Raw genomic sequence first — 20,885 nt, 5'->3', positions numbered from 1 at the left:
ATCGTCATTTCTTTACGAGGGCTTCCATACCAGGTAAAACTTGCATTGTGCATTTCTCTTATTAATCTATCTTTAGTAATTTGACCTTCAGACCCAGCTGGGACTGTGGAAGGATGGAAGTGGAGTTTTTCTGTCCCTATAGGAGCAAGGCAATGCGTTGACCCAAAGCTGTAGACTGCATTTACCAATACCTGACTTGTATTGATCACAAAATACTAAAATTCACAGCATGCAGCTAATACTCTATTTCCAATCCACACCTCTAACACCACACTAGTTATACCCACATATGGGTCTTATGCATGTGTGTGTGTGTGTGTGTGTGTGTGTGTGTGTGTGTGTGTGTGTAGAACAATACTTCGAAGTAAAATAAGTCCACTTGCCCCTCACACTTCATGTTTTGTCTAGAGTAGGGAATTTATGTCATTCCTTCTTTCTCACTGATAACTTTTGACATTGAAGGCTCTACTGAGAGATCCAGGTGTTTTCTTTGCCTTGATTTCAGCCAGTAGATGGTTGCAGAAATATACTCAGTGACATAGGTGCTAAAATGAGAAGAATGTTTTTCAAGCAGTCTACATGAATTGTGGAAGATTATCATTAGTTGGCTCCATTTGAAGTATAAGGAAGTGTAGGCTGGAGTGTTGTGATCTTTCTTCATCCTGTATTGTCTAAGGGAGAAAGCATCAAAGATCCTTGCAATTCTGACCGAATCCATGCAAACCTTACACACCTTCAGTCCATTTCCTGCCAGAAGTATCTGAACCAATGAATTGGTAGAAGGTGGAAGTAGGAGAAATTTTTAGTCATACTTAGTAGGTCCTTGCCTGAAAGCTGCCAAGCTCACACAAAATTTTAGACAAGTCAAACTACCTTAAAACCTGGAGAAAAAGACTAACAATACTTTATACTCTCTTTGACTTTCTGCTTTATAATCTTTTTATAGTTCTTCGTTGAGTCTCTAATTTACTTTTCATATGATTCAAGAAACTGTGAGAATAAGCCCATGTGTGAAATCTTGTGATTGATTAGGGGAAGCATCGTTTTGCTTCAGAATACATGTCTTCTTTCTCCTTCTGCCACCAAGACATGATTATGAGCTGAAGGCATTTAGGGTGTTCTTGAGTTTAATTTGTGAAAAGTATATCTTAATAGTGATAATAAGTGGATTGCTTTGATATGGTAACATTTAAAATAAGACGATGGTTTAAATATAAAATATGTAGCATAATTAATATAATAAATTTAAAAATGTATTGTTGGTTATAATATGCCAAGGTGTGGGGGTACATGTACAGGAATCCTGTGAATTGGGCACTGTAATTATTCCCATTTTCTTGATGAGGAAAAACAACATATAATATGTGAAATGACTTGCTTACTATGATTTCTGCTAAATTGCAGAGAGCTCTTTATAGAATCCTAACTTACTCCAAAGCTTATAGTCTTAAATTTCCAATTTCTATACTGCCTGTCAAGAGAAGTGCTGCATTGCCAGTGACTCCACACACAGAGAATCAAATTTTCATTCTGAGAAGTATAAATATTTTGTGAAGAAAAGGGAAAATATTAACTTCAGTTTAGGTTATTTGAGTGCAAACTTCTGTTTGTTTTAAAACTATGCATGTTTCATTCTTGGAAGAAATAGAATTTTGAGGTACACATGACAAGGCATTTTCTGGTGCTTTTCTAGGTCCCTGGTATTCCTACAATAATTCTTCATTGCTAAAGAAGAAGAGGGTAGAAGAGTTGTTTTATAAATTGTATCAAAATGTAAAATTATATGTGATAATGTTTTATATCTCTAGATATTGACTATTATAGTTTTGCTATCAAGACACTCTCTGCAAATCATTACAAGCTGATGCCAGTGTACTTAGAATGATCTGGTGAAAACTGGGGTTTTGTATCTGTACTACTAGGTATACATGAGGTACAATATTTGTGTATTTGCATGTTTGAGATAGGTCAGCTATCATCCAAGGCTTGTGGCATGTTCTCCTAATCTGACTTGCAAATGACTGCAAGCTATGACATTGAGCTGTCTTTATGGAGAGTATCAAATTTCCATAAAATGGTCTGAAAGCTGAAGTGCATTGATTAGGAAGTGTCAAGGCAGATTTCATACTTAGGCATTCTATAGTATTTCAGTTCTTTGTTCAAATATACTTTCTTTTTGAGTGCTACAAATCCAGATTCTTTAACAGTGCCCAATTAAGAGAAGGCCTAAGTAAGGAGTTCGAGACCAGCCTGAGCAAGACCAAGACCCTGTCTCTACTAAAAATAGAAATAAATTATCTGGCCAACTAAAATATATATAGAAAAAATTAGCCGGGCAAGGTGGTGCATGCCTGTAGTCCCAGCTACCCGGGAGGCTGAGGTTGCTGTGAGCTAGACTGACGCCACGGCACTCACTCTAGCTTGGGCAACAAAGCAAGACTCTGTCTCAAAAAAAAAAAAGAGAGAAGGCCTTAGGAAACTCTAAGGAAAACTGAACAATAACATAGAGAAAATTAATTTCCTTAGCAAGTTTCAAAACTGATCATATATTGAGATTGAAAAGAATCCTCATAAGAGACAATATCTGGTAATACATATTAATATATTAGTAAAATCTATCTAATAAATAACTACAGACAATTTTAAAAGATAAATATAGGGAGAATCCTTAAAATCTCTAATCATATGGAAAAAATAAAAAATTCAATTAGGAGCAGTTGTCAATAATAGTATAATGAGAAAATGCATATCAATTTTATACAATTTGAGAGACAATACTTTATTTCTTTTATGTGAAGACAAAAAGGCCTCAGAATCCCTTCTTCAATGAAGATGGAAGACAGCGTAAGGTCAAATTCTTGTAAATTTAAAGGCCATTTTTTTTTTACCTCTATTCTCTCTACTTTGCACAATAGATCCCAAAGAGAACAACAATATATGGGAGGATGGGATGGCAGGATTTGGTGGATTTTATCAGGAAAAAAGTTTTCTTCAGTTTGATATTAGATTAAAAGCATCTTCTTCTACTGTGGCATGAAAAAAAAATCTAAGCAGAGTAGTTTTGGGGGTTAGCTCTTCTGAATTAAAGCCATTTAAAATTTTGATCTGAATATTGATTTTTTTTTTTTTTTTTTTTTGAGACAGAGTCTCGCTCTGTTGCCCGGGCTAGAGTGCCATGGCATCAGCCTAGCTCACAGCAACCTCAAACTCCTGGGCTTAAGCAATCCTTCTGCCTCAGCCTCCCGAGTAGCTGGGACTACAGGCATGCACCACCATGCCCGGCTAATTTTTTCTATATATATTTTTAGTTGGCCAGATAATTTCTTTCTATTTTTAGTAGAGACGGGGTCTCACTCTTGCTCAGGCTGGTCTCGAACTCCTGACCTCGAGCGATCCACCCACCTTGGCCTCCCAGAGTGCTAGGATTACAGGCATGAGCCACTGCGCCCGGCCTGAATATTGATTTTTTTAGGTCTGTAAATTTGTTTGTTCAACTTTTCTGTTATCCTCAAGCAATACTTTAATTTGCTTCTTCTGGCTTACATATACTAAAACTTCTTACTTCCTGCAAAATAACATTTTTCTTCTACTTTGTTTATACTTTCTCTCTCTCTCTCTCTCTCTCTCTATATATATATATATATATACACATTTATATATATGCATGCATATATAATACATGTATTACGTATATATAGAGAGAAAGAGATAGAGAGTATATGTATTTCAAAGCAATGTTACATTTCTTAAAAATTCTTTTATATCCTCTCAGGCTCACCTATTCAATGTTCCCTAACAAACTCTGGCTCTATTCTCAAGGATTCTTTGTACTTGGAACCAGGAATTGTACCCAGTTTTTAGAGCGAATCTCAAAAGCATGTTCTGTCAAAACGCATGCAGTTTTCTGTTGTTGTTTGAATTTTTAAGTCTAGCCTTTTGTTTTGAAATAATTTTAATTTTATATTTATAAAAAGGTTGCAAAGAGAGTTCAGAGAGTTTCCATAGACCCTCACCTAACTTTCACTAATGTTAGCATCTTACATTACTAGGATATATTTTTCAAAATTAAGAAATTAAATAATACTATAACTTAATATATTTTATTCTTATTTCACTGATGTCATTTTTCTGTGCCAGGATCCAATCCTGGAATGAACATTACATCTAGTTGCCTTCCTCTATATGTCATATATTTTCTTAGTCTCCCTAATCTGTGAAAGTTTCTCCGCATTTCCTTGTCTTCCTTGACCTTGACACTTTTGAAAAGTGTGGTCAGTGATTTTTGTAGGATATCCATCACTATTGGTTTGTATGATGTTTTCTCAGACTGTATGGGAATTGTGCATTTGGTGATAAATACTGTGGAGATGAATTACCCTTCTCATCACATCAGTCCCAGAGGTGCACGATAGCATCATGGTTTTTACTGCTGATGTTCACCTTCATCACTTGGTTAAGTCATGTCTGCCAGGTTTCTGTAACATAAATTACTCTTTTTCAGTAGTTTAAATAGTAAATGCCTGTGTGGTTGTTTGTTTGGATATGTGTGTTTGATTTTGGTATTTACCTTGCTTGGTTTCCATTAGGCTGCTTAGATATGGGTTTGGTGTCTATTACAATTTTTAAAAGTTTTCAGCCATGATTTCTTCAAATGTTTTCTGTCTCATTCCCTATCTGATCATTTATAATGTATATCCTTTACATTAGATCTTCTAACATTTTAATAATAGCTATTTCAAGTTTCCTGCCAGTTCCAACATCTGTGCCGTATCTGAGTCTGGTTCTGAAAATTGCTTCCTCTCTTGAGACTGCTTGCTTTTGCCTTTTGGTATGCTTCATAAGTTCATGCTGAAAGCCAGAAATGTTGCATAGGATGGCAGTACTAAAGTGAATATATTTTATGATTAGAAATAAGCATAGCTTTTATTTGGGTAGTCTTTTAGTGTGATATCTTATGTTAATATAGTCAGAAGTTTTGCTGGGAATACAGTTCATGGTTGCTATGGTTATCCTTTCTTTGCTACAGGAGTGGGATGTCAAATCATTCTAGAGATGCATTGTGTTTAAGTGATACCTTGTGGCCTAGATTTCCCACAGAGTTTCTCTTAATCACTGCTCTCCAGCTGGCTTTTCTCCCACCCCATGAGCCTATGCACTACTCTGCAGTCTTCAAGCTCTCCCAAACTGCAGGGTGTGACCTGGGGAGGGAGGACATTCTCTGATTTTCTGGTTAAGCCTCAGCCTTAGGCAGCCACTGTGTACCTGGGTCTCAGGTGTGTGTATCTGGGTCTCAAGTGTATGTACTGTCTCTCATCTGTGTGGCTTTTCCAAATGTTCCTATTCTTCCTCCAGCCTCAGTGCTGGGCTTAGCAGGTATCCCTGTTCCTCACCTAAGTGTAGAATTTGTGTGTTCTTTGCCTTTCACCAACCCTAGTGTGTTTCCTCCCATGCCCAAAGGCAACAGTTTTTATTGTTGCACATTTTCTTTTTTTAGGGCAGACAGACGACAAGAGTCTTGGGAGAAGACTCTTTATTCCCTCACCAAAAACTCAGAGGAGCTTTCCACAGCACCTCCCCTAGAGTGCCTTTCTAGACAGCTTTCCCAGTGAGTTCCTGTTTGTACTCATGGTAGGAAAGCCTGAAAGATGGTGAGAACCTCTTTGTGTCTATAGCTCCCATTAGGTTCACACTCTCATATTACCCCACGCTTGGCACACAGCAATTTGTTAACAATATCTAGCTTCTTATTAGGTGCTATAGTGTCTCAGTCCTTTTGTGCTGCTATAGCAAAATATCAGAGACTGAATAATTTATAAAGAAACAAAACTTATTTCTCACAGTTCTGGAGGCGGGGAATCCCAAGATCACGGTACAGCAGGTGCATTGTCTGGTGAGAGTCTGCTCCATCAATGGTGTCTCCTTATGGCAGAAGGCAGAGGGATAAGAGGAACAAGTGCTAATTCCTCACATAGCAGAAAAGTGGAAGAGCAAAAAGGGCCTCAGCTGGCCTTTGCCTAAAGCCCAAATCCATTCATGAAGGTGGAGCCCTAATGACTTAATCACTTCCCCAAAGGCCCTTCCTCTCAATGCCACCACAGTGGGGATTAAGTTTCAACACATGAATTTTGGGGGCATTCAGGCCATAACATGTAATGTATTAGTTTACAGGGATGCTGTAATAAAATACCACAGACTGGGGTGCTAAAACTGCGGAGATTATTGTCTTCCAGTTCTGCAGGTCAAAAGTCTGGCAGCAAGGTGTCTGCAGAGTTCCTTCCGAGGGTTTGGAGTTAGAATTTGTTCCATACATTTCTCCTAGCTTCTGGTGGTTTGCTGAAAATCTTTGGAGTTCTTTTGCTTGTGACAGCATGCCAGTCTATCTTCACATGGCATTTTTCTATGTCTCTATGTACAAATTGCTTTTCATTCTACAAGGACACAAGTCATGTTGGATTAGGGGCCGACCTTACTCTAATATGACTTCATCTTAACTAATTGTATCTGCAATGACTCTATTTCCAAATAAGTTTACATTCTGAGTTACTGGGGGTAAGATTTCAACAGATGGATTTTTGTGATACAAAATTTAACCCATAACATATGATATCTTTCAGCATCTTCCCCATGTAACCAAAGGCTTCTTTTCCCTTGTAGCTACTTATCTTTCTCTAAAATTTAGGCTAGCGATATGTCCTGAGACATCAGCTCTCTGATAGGCTCAGAAAAGTTTTAAATTTTTATCACTTGTCATAAGTGTGAGGTCAATGCTCTTTACAGCTCTGTATTTCTTGAAATTAGAACTGAAGCATGGTATTTTCATCTCAGCAAATGAGCTTTGAGTCCTCAAAATATTCACAGAAATGTTATTCTACTATTTGATATTATCACATTTGTAATAAACACTGTAGTGAGTTAATATTATTTACCTAAGTTTAAAGCTAAAAATTTATCATGTCTGAGGAAACTTTATATCAAGTAACTTGATATTTTTCTATATCAAATGGCATGTAGTAGTTACTCAATAAACATGCAACATGTAATATAAATGCAATTATATATAGAAACAAAATAAAATGGCAATTCATTCTGTTTAAATGTGCATATATCTAAATCATATATGAATGTTTTTTAAAACATGGTTGAGTATTTTTGTTTGCACTGATATTAATTAAAAGAAAAACAGCAAAACAGAAAAGATAGGCTAGTTTGTAGAAATTTTATAGTTTCCTTAACTAGCAAAGCCACAGAATGTTTATTTTTATTAAAAGGAAACATTTTAAACCTTTGGGATAAATATGTCCTGTTTTATGAACACAGGACCTGCAGACCCTATAAACAGATCATTGGCTGATACTTTATATAAAAATGTGTGTGCACATAAACCTGATTTTAAGTGCCAGCATTACTGTAGTGCTGCAAAGGTTTCAGAGAAGCACCTGACACAGTTCTGAATATATCCAATGATTTACTTCTCTGGAAAGGCATAATGATTTACTAAAACTGTCAGCTGGAGAAAGCTTCTCTGTGCCCACCAACACAGTGCAATTTGATATCATGCCCAGAAATGCCAGTGCTGGCAAATGTCTCTCTTCAAGCACTAGAACATTATTCTGTAAGTTCCCCATAGAGCTATTTTCTAAATGGTCTGAGAAAGTACAGTGGGGATGACTGAAAAGAATAAACAGTTTCTCTTATCTTTGTGGTTGACAGGAAGAAAGACCTGGTTGTCAAATGACGAGTTTAGGAGAATAAGAAGGAAATCGCCTTCCTTTATAATTTGCATTTTTCTAGATGTCCTCAGCAGGATTTACTTTGCACATTTGTCTTTCCAGACTATTAAAGCCCCTCATTTCTCAGTTATCAATGCACTTAGAGTTCTCGCAAGAGCAGGAATTATTTTTTTCAAAGATCAAATACATTTATTTTGTAAGCTCTGTACATGGAAACCTTGAGATCTTACATAAGGGAGATCTTGGGTGTTTTTGATCACTGTAAATTAAAACACTCCTCTTAATGCTGAAGTTGCAGAGTTTGTAAAATAACTTAAATATGTATAGTTAGATATAAATTCTGTTACACATATGAGACAAGGAAAAATTGAATACAGGTGTTCTGTGCCATTATAAGTGGTTCTGCTGTGCCATGGTCACATTCTATATCATGTATTATAGTTGCTGTTTTGTGAAAAGATGTACACATGGTTAGACGAAGGCCACAGCCAAATATCAGGAGGAAATGAGCTCATTGTATCAAATGCCCTGCAAAATTCTGATTGCCTCGATCCCTGCTTTTTCTATCTCTACTTAATATGTCAGAAAAAAATGTACTTTCATGTCTCCTGTTTCCTATCCCAGGGAGAAGAATTAGTAAGACCAGAGGACACTAGTGTTGAATTTGAACATATTTACACAATTTATAGACATTTTGTGGTATTTTATTTCTATACCCTGGAAAAGATGTGTCTAAAATGAAATGATCAATTTTAGATTCAGATAGCAAAGGGCGACCTCAAGGGTCTTCCAGTCCACATTCCTCTTTGTACGTATGGGGAAATAAAGTCTAGAGAAATGAATTATGTCCCTTAAGTCATACACAGAGTTACAGGCAACGTTAGGATTACTGTATAATATCAAGGGTAAAGTCATTTGAGTAGGGTCCCAACTCATCAAAATCCGCTAGGCCATGTTTCAGAGTCACTCTCTTCCCGGCTTCATCCACTCTCTGCTTATTCCATTGCTCTCCATGTTCCCCTCCCCATTTCCTTCATTCAAGGCCAAGTCTTATACTGACACTGCTGGAAGTTTAGCTGAATTCAGAGGAGATGGAAAATACAAGTAAATGCATTGAGAATACTGTGTGCTAGTGTTCTCAGTGTTAGAGAAAGGAGTTAAAACATGAAAAGCAGCACAGCTAAGATAAGCCTGTAGTGTTGGATTTGAATTGGAGATAATAGTGCACACTAGATTTGAATTATATCTAGGATCTATACACATAAAAATTATGCATGTGTATGTATGTGTTTATATGTGTAAATATTCGTGTATTTTTATCTATGATCTCAGCAAAGTTTGCTTAGAGCAACTAGAAATAAAAAAAATCCAATAGTAATGGATATAATTAACATTTAGATCTTGTTTTATAAATATTATTCTCTGTTAAAAGAACCAGCTCTACTTGGAGAAATGGTTTATCCCTAGGCTTGGGTTGGAAGAATACAAAATGAATCTAGAATACCTTATGCCATAAAGTCAAGTAATGCATGAAGAATAATTAGTACTTATTCAAGGACACAGGTGCAAGGAGAAAGAGGTTCCCTGTGGCCATGTCTGGGGCAATTTAAGCATCAAAAGAAATAATTATAGCAATGGATGGTAACATTTTTTGGTAAAACATTGAGTCTGTAGGTCCAGATTGATATAAAGATAAAATGAATTATAAATAAACTGGAGAAAAGGGAAAGCTGTACCATAGAGTACTAACCAATGAGTATAGAAGGAATAAGAAAACTAGAAAACCACCAGTTGACAACCATCCCAGTAATCCTGGATTGAGAAAAGAATCATCAACAATGCTAAAAGTGGTGATTGAAAATTTGGTTAATTTCATAATTATATCTCCCCACAAATACATGCAATAAGTATATCATATTATGTAATAAGTTCAGCATTATCATTAATATATTCTTTACAGTAAAAACATCCGACAGATACACTATCTTAACCATATGATAAATCCTAGCTTCCTGGGATAAATCGGTGTTGTGTGCATCCCGATAAAATGCACTGAGAAGAGCACATCATTACTTGTGTAGTATTATTGCATAAGTACATAAATCATGAATAATTAGCACACAAACCCTGGATTGTATCCCAGGCCTAAAGATGACATTTTTGGGTAAATGGGTGAAATAAACTGGGTTCTGTGTATTTAATTGTTACATTGGATCAGTACTAACTTACTTAATTTAAAAATTGATCTCTCATTATATGAGAATGTTCTTGTTCTTACAAAATACACACTGATCCAATAACAGATAAGGGGTATCACATCAGAAAGTTTTCTGCAAGTAGAAAGCGGCTCTATATACTATTTCTGCAGCTTTACTGCATATTTAAAGTTGCTTAAAAATGAAAATTCTAATAAAAAGAGAAATAATATTTCTGATTAGAAGATTATAGACACAGAGATGGAGCAACTGTGGCTGGATCTATGTGTGTACATTTTGTAGACTTTTTTTTCTCTAATTATAATTATCTAGAGTACTTTTTATTTAGTCAGCAATATCATATCACTGTAGAGTTCACTTAGCACCTATTAATTTCCCTATGTTGCTAATTAAAAATATCTGTAACAAAGATGCTAAATTTCAGATACATGTGCCAATAAAACCTATAGAATATGCAGAATAGGAGTTAGATTTCACTAGGAATCCCTGAGCTCTGAGATAAATAATGTGGAAAATAAATACAGTTTAATAATGTCTTATCACATTGATCCTGTAAATCCTTTTGTAGGAATGATTTTCTATATCAAGTATATTCATAGGTAGAAATCTGAATTTAAGGGACTTGGAGGATGGGCCATCAAAATCATTTTACTTACAGCATTATGAGTGTGAGATTTTTATTGTCAGTTCTTACATTTAACTCTTTCTTCTCATATTTCCTTAGGCAATTAGTAGAAGTTCCTAAGTTCTCCCCAGGAAGATCCATGAATTCATTGGGCACACTTTGCATGTTCCATATTACACAAGATGTCGTTTTGCTAATTGTTTTAGTGCATAACTAGGTTGTCCTCATCTGCAGCCTTCAATAACAGTTTCTTAAAAACAGTCTCTTTGAAACCCATCAGCTTATGCTGCTACCCAATCTAAGAGCCAAAGCCACATGTCTTAGGTCAGCATCCAGATTCCAGGTATCAAATTCTATTCTAGTTTTCTATTGCTGCATTACAAATTACCTTGAATATAAGTGGCTTAAAATATTAATATTTGATTTGGTATCACTAATAGGTAGTACAGGGATTTGGCCAGGGGTGAGGCGGACAATTCTTCTGCCTCTTGTTTTATCACCAAGAAATCACTTGATGGTGTGTAGCTCGTGGCTGAGTTTTCAGGCTCCAGGATGGCTTCACCCATAGAACTACCAACTGGTTAGAAATGGCAGATTTATAACCAGGTGGTAGGTGTTCGGCTCTGCTGGACAGCACTCCTTTCCCACATGTTCTGGTTGTCAAAGTTCCTGGGCTTTATGTGGTAGCCCAGTGTTCTGAGATTGAGTATTTTAAAGGAGAGGAAGATAAAGCTGCTAATACCTTGACAACAGGACCCAGAGAGTGGAATGGTAGCACATCTACTGTGCCTCTTCCATGTATATAAAGTTAGTTTTCAAAGATGAATAAAAGTAATGGGAAAAATGATGTTATAACAAGTGAATAAATATGTAGAAAGAATAAACCTCAATCACACAATCATATCATATACAAAAATTAGTGTAGGCAATAGAACTATATTCAAACCCAAACTGTCATATCTCTGGGAAACATAGAAAAATATACGTATATTTGTGATCTTGGGGTAGGAAAAAACTTCCTTATGAGCCATGAAAAAAATGTTATCATAAAGAAAGAAAATGATAACTTGGAATTCATCAAAATTTAAAAACTTTATTCATCAGTAGAAACAAATAGGAAAATAAACAGCCAAGCTCAAGATTCTAAGAAAATCTCATCATAAATATTTTATAAAAATTGCATCTAGAATATATAAATAAATCTAAAAATCAATAATACAAAGGTAAACAACCTCCCACCAAATGGCAAAATGACTTGAGCATACACATCACAAATGAGAATATATATAAATTGTTAGTGGGAGTATCATGCATCCACTTTTGAAAACAGCTTGTCATTTTGTTATAAAATCAAACATACGCCTAACTTATGACCCAGCAGTTTGGCTAATATGTATACAAGAGCAATGAAAATGTATGTCCACAAAACGTTTGCTTATTTATTCAACTTCACGGCATACCTGCGCAAGCACTTTTTAAATAGCAGCTTTGTGTTCCTTTTGTATATCCTTCAACATGAGAAGGGATAATTTGTAGTACATTCATACCATGAAATATCATTTAACACCAAAAAGACTGAACATAGATGGTTCATAACAACATTATCTTGAGTGAAAAAGCTAGACACCCAGGAGAACATATTGCATTATCTGATTTGTATGAGATTAAAGAACAAATAGAACAACCTCGTGGTAGTAGAAATCAGGAGACTGGTTATCTGTGGGGAAGGCAAGACTGACTGGAAGGAGGTAAAAGGGAATTTTTGGTGTCCTTGATTGGCTGTTTCTTGTGCCTAAAATGCCCTTCTCCTTGATTTCTGCATCACTAATTCCTTCAGTTCTTTCCAATGTTTGCTGAAATTGTCCTTCCCAGAGAGAAACTCTGATAACCTACCTCAGTTTTTCTTTTTCCTCCATAGCTTGCCTTGCCTTCTTTCATAAAACAAAATTTGTTTGTCATTTTCATTGCTTATTGTATGGTCCCCTGAAATAATAAAAGTCGCTTGAATCCAGGGGTACTTGTTTTTCTCCAATGCATCCTTAGGACCTGCTTAGACCTATAATCCACTGTCCTAAGGAAGGATGTAATAGACACAGGAAGTCACCTCCACAGTCCAATTACTAATTCTGATTCAGGGCTGCTCTCCCTCTGCAGTCAGTGCTGTCTCCCCTTTTCCCTTTCTTACTCTTATTTATTCCTTACTTTCCCTAGGCTTTGGTAGCTTCAGCCCAGTACTCTTAAGGCTTCAAATGTCTCCCCTCTTAAAATTTTCCATATACTTTTGTCTTTGACTTCCTGTAGATCACCCTGAGTAGCCAGTGTACCTCACATTATCTCCACATGTAACCCTAAATCTATTCTCAAAATATTTCTGAACTCTATGGAAGTGATTATACTGTATTATTTCAATTGTGGAGAAAATAAAACCAAAATCACCTAAGTTAATAGATGATTTCGTCAGAAAATGTTACTATGTGAGACTGAAATAATACTTATTCATTGATAATTCAGTGTCTTAAACATCACCACAAAAAGAGACTTTTTGCTTTAAATGGCTCAATTAATTTATTATTAATATATGTTAAAGCACATTACCTTAATTGATTTTAAGTTAACAATGAGAAACTCATTTGCTGTAATAACAAAGTCTAATAATGTGTTTGCCCTAAGTATTATTTCCTTTCCCTCTATACATGCAGAGACTTTTTACCACATGCACACATTCTATTGTAGATTTGTTTGGGAAGAAGTACAGTTAGTTTTATATAAGTTTTGCCACAGATTCAAACGAGACAAGATTTATTTTAAAACCAATAGGCAGTATCTATATTACAATTTCTTCCTTTCTTTTTTTGTTTCTTTCTTTTTTTCTCATAGTCCTATCCCTCTCAGCTGGGGCTCATCAATCATACTGGGAGGCTGACTCACATTCTGCACACTTTACCACTAACTGGATTATGGAGCTGAAAAACTTACTCAAAGTTTAAAATGTGATAAACGTAATCCAATTGCTCTAGTCAAATTCTAACAGTGGTGAATAGATGACACTAATTACCTTTTCTTATTATGCTACAAATGTGGTTTACTCCATCTTTATTCATGAAGAAATATCATGCAGCCCACTGAGGGAACTGCAGCAGGATGTAATATTGGCTTATTTGTTTCCTTAGTTTTACTTCTTTCTTTTACCAGCATCCAAGAAATGTAATTTTAAGCTGCAATATATTTATATGCAGTAGTTTTTTACCCACTTTGGAAGATAATTGTTACCCATTGCAAAGCTTCACAATTCTACATAAACAAGTGCTTTCAAAACTCCAGTAAAATGATATAACTTTTGTTGTTGCGGTTGAAGCTTCTTTTTGTTTTGGGGTAAATGAGATTTTTTTTTTTCCAAATGTGTTAACACAGAAAACAAATGGGTCATGTGCCAGAAAAATACATCATGATAAGAAAAATTGCACTATTCTTTCCAGAAAAAAATATGGAAATATACTGCTATTAAAACATTTTTCTATATTTTTACATGGCGAAATTTCTCAGTAATTCACCTTGAAAATAGCTTACAGAAAATAAGCACTCACACTTGCTTACATGCTATCTGGTTTAAATAATTCACGTACCTATTTCTAGTGGACATAATAGAGGCAGTTTTACAGACTTGTCACCAAATGATTACATACTCATTCTCCACATCAAGTGTTATACTAAGGAAAATTATCTGCAAATGCTTCCATTTCTACTTGTCAGATAACCAGAGGCTGCTTTGTTTTTATGCTTGCAAGGTTAAACCAACTTGAATGTTTTCTCATGAGTTCATAAAAGTTACTGTAGGATATTAAATCAATAAGCAAGGATATGCCTATAAAATTGTAAGTACAACACAATATTAATTGATTTTAGAATCTTGGAATTTTAAACATGCCAATGGAAAGTACATGTGAAGTTCAATATAAATGATTTAAACAAAAAGAACAGTTTGGAGATTATCAACATACACATTGAAATTAAATCAATGAAAGTGTCTTATCCTCCCAGAAATAATCTGTATAGGAATACAAGATACAGCCCCAAAACAAAACTTATAAAATAACTAGCAAGGTAGTGAAAGCCTATACTCAAAATGCTTAGGAAAACTCAATTTTGTGCTTGTTCTGGGTTAAATAGTGATAACACTTCCTCTTAGTATTAAAACTGTCCTGGTTAGGATGCTAAATTAAACGCACCCTACTTACAGGCAATTATAATGGAATTATATTGTATTCTCAGAGCAAGTGAAGCCTTAGATGGGACTCAAACAGTGAATTCCTTGGTATAATTCATATTGCTATGCAGAGAGTAGATTGGAGGGATCATGGGGTAGAGAGAGTTCAAGAGTGGCTATAGCACAGTGGGCAAGGGGAAGGTTCCATGGGATGACATTGGTCAGTAGGAAGGATCCAGAACTTTTAATTCTTTGTAAGCCATGATAAGAAGTTTAGGTTATTTCCCCCTCCCTTACCATGAGGTGGAAATTTTGTGAGGCGTTAAGTAGTTTAATGAAAATATCAAATTTGTATTTCTTCAAATAATTATTTTGGCCATCATATTACAGTGGTAGGATCGTGGAAGCAGGAAGAGAAGTTGGAACTGGTTGTGATACTGCAGCCAAGAACAAGAGGGCTTAGACTGCAATGTCATGGAAAGACACGGTGGATTTGGCATATGTTGGAGGCAGAGTTGTCAGGATGTACTAACGGAATCAGGGCAGCATGTGAGGGAAGTGATTTCAAGGATACATCCTGGATTTACTGACAAAAAATGGGATGGATGTTATGTAATGGGGTAAGGATGTGTAGGATTTAGAAAGAAAAAAATCTAGTTTGCAAATAGCAAGTTTAGGAAGTCTTGGGACATCCAAATTACCATCACAACAAATTGGATATACAAGACTAGCAAGCATAGAATCCTGGTATAATGATGTAAATTTTGGCATTATTAGAATATAATAGGTATTTAAAGTTATGTAACTGCTGCTATATTATAATATTAATAGGTAGCTTTAGGTAATTATAGCATATTGAAATCATAACTACCTAGGAAATATTTAAATAAAGCTATATTTTTAATTAAAAAATGATTTAATATATTGAGAATATAAGTGTCTTACTACAAAATGCAATGGAAGTGAAAGTCAAGATAGACTTAATTCTATAATCTTATAGAATATAAAACAGATAATAGACTTTTTCTATCATACAAATACATTGTATTATACAGAGTTTATATAAATGCAAATATTATATAAGAAAATAGATTTATTCTATTATACAAAATAGGTAATAAATCATCAGCTCAAATATGTCAGCTACAAGTTATATCTGGTTAGAAATTTAAAAATGCTTATTAACTTCTTATGGGAATGAAGTTTCACTTTAGTACACTGTTATAGTAATGTCATAAGTGCCCAAGTAGGTTAAGATTTATATATATATATAAACTTTATATGTCTTTATACTACCAAGATCTACTACCAAAAAACATATATCATTATAAGCATTAAGCAAATTTTTTCAAGTTTTAGGAAAATAAATATCTATTAAAATGTTACAAGAATTCAAAATTATAGCAACCAAGTAACTAAAACTAAACCAAACCAAACCAAACAAAAACAAATTAAAAATATTGTTTCCTTCAAATATACCTAGAGTTTGGTAACAATAACATAAGGAGCTTTATCTGAAGTAAGCCATTGAGTAAAGCCTAAATCTTGGTAGTGGGTGACAGAGAGTGACCACTGACAAAAACTGTAACAATCTCGAGTAGCAGAATCTAAAATTCCTGGGTTGCCTAAGACTATTATTTTCAAATATAATTTTGTGTTATTACTTTCCAGAACACTGTTGCCTTGCCATTGGAAGTGCACTCTTTCAAACGTGTTATTACTCTAGAAACCTTCCTAAAGCCCACAAACTGCATAGGGAAGGTCTACAATAAACCCTGGCTTCGAAGGTCCGGTAATCTACGCAGTTATTTTTAGGAAGGCTCTGCTGGAGGCTGTCCTCAGCAGCGACAGTGAGTGAAATGTTGGGCTGGCTTGTGTCTGTCCATCAGAGTCCCACTATGCAGAGAAATGAATTGCATGCAAACCCCAAGCAACTGTCCAGGGGAGGCAACCAACCCACACCAGGCAGTTAGCCAACAAAATCTTGTCTGAATTCCCGGGAACACTCAAGAGAGTTGAGAATGTAATGCCATTCTGCATTCCCTGTCTTTCTTCTTTGCCAGTTTGTTGTGAAGAAGAGACAGCATCCATTACTATCTTCCCTGTGTCCTGGTTTTCTGGGGAGAGGGCAGCAGGCTGAGTCTCAGGAAGCCTGTGTCTTAAAAATTACCATGCTAAGAAAACTGTGGAATAGCATTTTTTAAAAAACTTTGTTGCACAAAATACATCCCTCATAAAAATGTGTTTTATGACTTGATCCTAATATGTGGTAAAAATGCTATAAAGATATTTTAGAATAATGTCTAAGGAATTTTTGACTGCAATTTTCATTAATAATGGAATCTCAGGAGTGTTATAGATGGAACAAAATTAAATATTCAAAAGGTGAAGTATAATACCATCCACCAAGTTTAACCATTAATATTTATTTAATATTATTATGAAAAATATGGATTATGTAAAATAAGTTATTTTATATGTACACTGAGATTTTATAGACATCCTTGACTTTGACAGGAGAATATCTTTCAACCTATTTCTGTATGTGGAAGAGGACAGGATGGTTTTAATGTGTGGGCGCTGGAATATACTATGTATTAATCCTACAAATCCTGACACAGCCCATCTAAGCTTTCTGTTTCCTTTATTCACAAAACCATTCTTTGACCATGTAGAAAAGACATAAAAATGGAGAAAGTGATGTCATTAGGCACTCCTATCACAACCAGCAGTGGAGATTTTGTCTTATTAGTGTAATAAATTTCCAAGGGGAAATGAGAAGTGAAGCAAGATGATGAACTAAGATGCGTGGTTCTTTGATTCTTTCCCTCTTTCTACGATTGTTTTTCTCTTGAGAGAGCAACAGGTTGGCAATTTAAAAAGGAAAAATATATCCAAAATTGTTCTTAGATATAATAGACATTAACTATCAAATATCTGTGCTCAAGGGCTTTCCCTCCCCGTTTTTTATTGTTGAATAAGAATGCATCTATAAACGAATATTGACTCCAGAGGTCAGGGTCAGTTAAAATCTCCTGTGAAAGATAGGCTGGAAGGACATGGGAACAATACAGGCCTTCTCCCTCAATCCAGCATGCAGTTTCATGTAATTGAGGATTTTGATATGTAGCACAATGAGAACATGCAGCAGGGTAAAGTACAGCTACCTTTCTGCCCATGTGCTGATGGACAGATCCCCCTCTGGAATGTTTATGTTGAAGACTAATATATTCTGTCTCAGATGACATCGTTGTCTTTGCCATTCTCTTTTTCTCTCATCATAAATTGGAAAGTATCATATTTGATGAAAGGTGACTGGGGATACCTCTGTCTCTAGAAAGGGCCAGTCCTGGGCTGTTTCTTGACACTTGTGGTCAGGTGAATGCCAAGTACCACTTACCATCTGATTTCAAATGGTCCAAGAAAAGGAAATGACTTTTAGTAGCCATATAGAGTAACTGACTCAATTTTTTAATAATCAAAAGTGAAAAAACATAAATTTAGTATTTTTGTTATGTCAGAAACAAAAATTCTAGATTCTGCATGGATCATTACTGGCCCATCTTTCTCTGTCTTTAGGTAATTGTTTACATTCCCATGATTAAACTCCATCAACATGCTAATAAAATCCCAGTTTATCTGCAGCCTCTACCTCTAACCTTCATGAGTTACCCAGTCATACTTCTACCTCCTCATTGATTTCTGCATGTTGCTCTCTCAAGAGAAAAATAATCGTATACTCCTTTGTGACTGAATGCAGCTCACTTTCATGCAGAACTACTTTACATATTTACCAGGAACATAAGCAGAGGACTTTATTCTAACACGTAAAGGGTTGTCATAGCAAGGATCACTTGGATTAATTTACTCAAGAGATGGTAAGAGCTCATGACGAGGCTTTGGCTATAGGAAAATAGGAAGCATGTCATTTTTATGGACAAAGAAGTTAATAGAGAGAATCAACCTGGATAAAAAGAAAACTAAGTTTGCAAATAAGAAGGCTTTTGTATTTTTGTCATGAATAAAATCCTACTTCAAAAAGTACCTATTTCATAAACATTTTCTTACTTTAGACACAAATAGCTAAAGATTCCTCAGACCACTAAAGTATCAATTAAGGTCGTCCAGGCATCTAGTGCCCATGTTACTCTCAACACACAAGATGATAAGAATCCTCATATTCTATAAGATATCTTGAATCTGCTGCTTCGTCATGGAGTTCAGAGCAAAATTATAGTGTGGAATATATTTATTAAGGAATGAGAACAACATTTCCATGTATGTGATGGTCTTGTTTTTACATACAGTTCTACTGTGTGGCTGTCGTTCAACTGAACTAACAGTAAAGCTAGATATCATGTAATCTCTTCCCTTTGGATTATAAAAGAGAAAGAAACTGTACCTTGGTTTGATTATTAAATTTACACAATATAATTTAAGTTACTACCACTTAAGGTAATATCATACATTTTCTAAATCACGGGACTTTCTATTAAACTCTGTCTGTATGCAGAACAAATAATAGCTTGGAAAGAAATAGCAACATAGCTTTTCTCTAATTAGCATTAGTGTCTTTAATATTGCTTAATGTTATAATCACAATAAAAATTAAAGAGGCTAAAAAGATTAAAAAAATAAAACTGTCTTTTTTTTCTTACATAGATGGGGAAGATAGCACTGATTTTGAATCTGGAATGCAATTCTTCACATGTGGCTCTTTTTAATGACATCTGGCCTTGAGCAGACAGGGGGAAAACACTCAGGAGCAAAGTATACTTTAATTAACTGTAAACACTTCTCAAGGCCATTTTAAATCATTTGTTCTTTGTCACAAGACAGAAAAAAAGATAATTAATAAAAGAGTCTCTCTAGAAAAGAAATTAGTCAGAAATAATTCTTCGTTAAAATTTCTGGCACTGACGACACGTGGTATGACAGGAGTTGGCTGCCACCATCTGCTGTTCGTCTCAATTTCACTCCCAGGACATTGTGCTGAGAGTGTCATGCCCCTTCCACCTGAGCAAGAAAGCAACAGACAACTCCACCGAGTAAACGGAAATGTGAATAGCATTGGATAAGCATGAATAACTGGATAAAATAATTCTTTGCAACTGCGCCTCTTTTTCATATTTCATAATTTACATTAAAGGCTTATAAAGGCAGGACATTCACCCAGTGATTGCTACCTTGGACTTCAATTGTTCCTTCTATTTCATTAGAAGTGGAAAAATGTGTTCACACTTAATGACTATCTAACTCATTAATGTAGTCACCTATGATGGTAAAATCCTGTTGGCTTTTTAAATAAATTATTGCTTATTAGGAGGGATAACATTTAAAGTCACACTATAATTTGCCTTAAGCTCCCAGAACAATATAAATGATAATGTTTTAGTGTGTTCTGAATTGGTTTTAAATCTATTTTCTACTGAAAAATAGTTGATGTTTTGAAAATGGGTTGAAGGCCTTTCTTTTCTCCCTAATACTACAGACCATAAACACACACACACACACACACACACACACACACACACTGCTCTTTCAACATGCCTCAAATATAGAAATGCGAAAGAAAGGACAGAAAACTGAAGAAGACCATGTGGATAAATTTAGACCAAAAAGAGTTTGAAGGATTTCAAAAAATTTAAAAGCCTATAGATACCCTACTATAAAAATCCCCAATATATATATGTTAGTTGTAAGAAGGGAAGAAAGCATGGTATCCAGAGATTTATATTTTAGCAAAAAAACCTAAATGAATAAATGATCTATTTTTAATAATTATTATTACTAAGAGCATTTACTGGTATTGTAGAAATCAATAAGATAATTAGGGGTTCAGACCAGGCACGGTGGCTCATGCCTGTAATCCTAGCATTTTGGGAGGCCAAGGCAAGAGGACCGTTTGAAGTAGGAGTTTGAGATCACCTTGAGCACCATAGCAAGACCCTATCTCTACAAAAAATAGAAAAATTAGCTAGGCATGGTGGTGCACACCTGTAGTCTGAGCTACTCGGGAGGTGGAGGCAGGAGCATCACTTGAGCCCAGGAGCTTGAGGTTACCATGAGCTATGGTGATGCCACTGCATCTAGTCTGGGCAACAGAGTGA

The sequence above is a fragment of the Lemur catta genome, chromosome 16, assembly GCF_020740605.2.
Source record: "Lemur catta isolate mLemCat1 chromosome 16, mLemCat1.pri, whole genome shotgun sequence".
NCBI classification, from domain to species: Eukaryota; Metazoa; Chordata; class Mammalia; order Primates; family Lemuridae; genus Lemur; species Lemur catta.
This window is presented reverse-complemented; position numbering follows the sequence as displayed.